This window comes from Cydia splendana, chromosome 6 (assembly GCF_910591565.1).
Source record: "Cydia splendana chromosome 6, ilCydSple1.2, whole genome shotgun sequence".
In the NCBI taxonomy this organism is placed as follows: domain Eukaryota; kingdom Metazoa; phylum Arthropoda; class Insecta; order Lepidoptera; family Tortricidae; genus Cydia; species Cydia splendana.
The window spans coordinates 1,380,343-1,383,562 of record NC_085965.1 but is presented as its reverse complement, the minus strand read 5'-3'; positions in this window follow the sequence as shown (position 1 = coordinate 1,383,562).

Sequence of the window (3,220 nt, the reverse complement as noted above, 5' to 3'; positions counted from 1 at the left end):
TTGACCCTCAGTTGTAAGATTAGCTGTTGGAAAAGGAGGCGAGAGTTATACCGGTCTGTGTAGTGGATCTATTTGTGTCTGTCTTCCAACGTTTAACTACATACATCACAGGATGTCCGGCCAGGGGTTCTATAGAATGTTGAAAATATCACTATAAAACTACCAAGAAGATAAACCACGGAAGAAAGAATGAGCGCGCCGCGCTCCGAGATAAACTGACCTGGATCAACCAGATAATAAACGTACTGGTGCCACATAATAAATAATAGTACTAGGTACAGAAGACTCACTCTCTAACAAAACGCGTCTGTTACGATCAGGACAGATATGGCCGCTAGGTGGCGACAGCGCCACGCGCGGTTTATGGCTAGCCACCAAAATTGGTGTGGAACGGATGTACTTTTAGCTACCTCTGTAACAAAGCGACGAAATCGCGGAGTGAGCCACGCCTGCTGGTGCTCGACGCGGTCCCAGTAGGTACAAGGTACAATATGTCATCTTGAAACTGAAGTCATGGTCAATAGAGATGACAGCTAGGTGTCATTTATTGGGCATAGCATGTCGAGCACTAGTACGTTTACTTTATACCTAACTATTGGACGAAAATGTATACGTCGTATACATATACTCGTAACCAACCCCTAGAATTTATCCTATAGAACAATGTATCCCATTGATCCCATTCCCATTGGAGTTGGACGATCTAACACGATCCCGATCCCTTGGGCTGTCCTTGTGTGATTTCAGTAATTACGATCTTAATTAATTGTTGTATGCTCCTAGTAGTACATACTGGATTTTTGGTCTGTCCAATAAATTCACCTAATCGCCGAAGAATCGTCGTATTATATCTAGCAATGTACAAATTGCAGAACATTCCCAAAAAGCGGAAACGTTCTCGAGAATGTTCTCAGAACATTCTGCAACATGGAAATTTATTGTTCCGCCATCTTGGAATTTTTCCAAAAAAAAGGTCAGCGCGCTCGGACCAACTTGAAAAAATTAAAAAAAAAAGTCGGCCATTTTGTTTTTTTTTTAATGCAGTTTGTTTTGTCTCGGGGCCCTCTATGACATTTGGTCGAGCACCCCCCACCTATCACGCACCGTTTAAAAGTTGCCATACAAAATAGAAGCGGCCAGTTTTCCCGCAATTGTAGCATTTTTCAAAAAAAAAATTTTTCATAGGTATCTAGGGGACCCCGAGATTCCGTGACCAAAATTTCAGCGCGCTAGGACAAACTTGAAAAAATTAAAAAAAAAAGTCGGCCATATTGAAAAAAAACATGGCCGCGTCACTCTATGACATTTGGTCGAGCACCCCCCACCTAGGTCTGACCGTTTGGCCGGGCCGTTATACATTTTTCTGACCGGAAGCGGTAGACCAAAAGTCGGAATTTTCTGGGGGTAAGGATACTACACCTAAACTATCGTGAATATTCATGGTATAAACGACGATAAATAAATAAATTCTCGTTCTCGAGAACATTCTCAGAAGTTACCGAGAAATTCTCATGTGGAAAGTTTCGCAACTTTGGAAAGTTCTCGTGCGTGCATTGCTACGTATATCCAATGAAATCACTTTTAGGTTATGCATAGAGGATATCATGAAATCGTTTTGGAAATATTAAGTAAAGTGTAGTTCATCATGATATCTCTAGGTACCTATACTACTGCGAAACTCTAAATTCGAAGAAAGTCTCATCTCCGTCTAGACCAGTTTACTTGCATTAAGTATGTGGAGTGACTGGAATACTTACTCCCGTTTGGAGCATTAGCAGAAAATTCGTCTAGAAAGTGTAAACCCGTACACTACGCTACCATTGAGGTTATTTCCTATCTCGAGCTGTTGCACTAACGTACTGTCATCATTCGCGATCACCTTCGCCATCTAGGTTGTTCAGCCGTAAAAGGCCTACATAGGCATACGTGCAACGGCGGCCATTTTTGGTCGTCTACGTAACAAGAGCGACGAACGCCTTATCCAGGCAGGGTTTACTCGTGCTCGGAGTGCTATAAGCGAGTTGACTGCTCGAGGAAACCATTTTAACTGTGTCTTTGGGCTTACTGTGAAAAGCTAGAGGGATAAAAAAACTGATATCTTCTCGATCTTCGATGCTCGCGGTATGCGTGAATACACAGGTGCATACACACTGCAGTTAACTTTTGTGGAGCGGTACACGGTAATAACATAAGGTAACTTTGTCTATAATTATACACATGTAAAGACATTACATTTTGCGGGTGGATCATTTCCTCCGCCGCGGCAACCATTGTTAAAACATTTGGACAGCATTAAAAATGTCTACGTCTACGAGCATGGAAGCGATTAGAATATGCCACCCCATGTTTATAACCAATACCATAAAATGAAAAAGGCTTCGCTTCGGTTTCTTAAGCTGGCAATAGAAAAATTGGCACGGACTCCCGTGCCCGTGTATTAGGTATGGCTAAAGCTAGGGACACACTTATCCCACGTACGGAACGTATGCAATGCATTATGACATCAGAACCCTGAAATTTGTACGCTTAGAAACATACTTGTCATACGCAACGCAACGCATGACAAGTAGGGTAAGACCTCCAATGAATGAACACTTAAGGAATTATCCAAGTTTGAAAAATCATTTCTCAGCATTCATTAATAATTTCAATAATTATCTGTAATTTAATGAATCTTCATTTAATAAATAAGAAAGTAATTTCTGCGATCTTTTATTACTTTCATAGTTTTTGAGTTATAGCAGAATTTATCAAAAACTACCCAAAAACCTAATGAATGAACATAAAAACTAGTGAATGAACACCGCAAAACCCAGTGAATGAACATCATTTAGATCTTTTTAATCAGTTTAAAAAAACATTTTTAACACAAAAAACGTTTCCAGCTCTATTTTAGTAGGTATAGCGAAAGTGTTAATATATTTTTATCCCCTCCATATTGATTTCAAATGGATCTATATCTGAATCCCTAAAATCTTTTCTCCTATCTTTGCATTCCCTAATATTGTTTGTCATAATGATCAGATGTCCTAACGCGCGTATTCCCTAATTTTGGTTTCCCTATTATCGAATGGGCGATTTTTGTTTGTTTTATGACAATTGATCGCTAGGGCATGTGCCCATTAGGACAAACCAGTTAGGGCAAGTGACTTTAGGACAAACGTTGTTAGGGATTCAGAATGACACCCATTTCAAATATATTAGAATGTAATAAAATGAT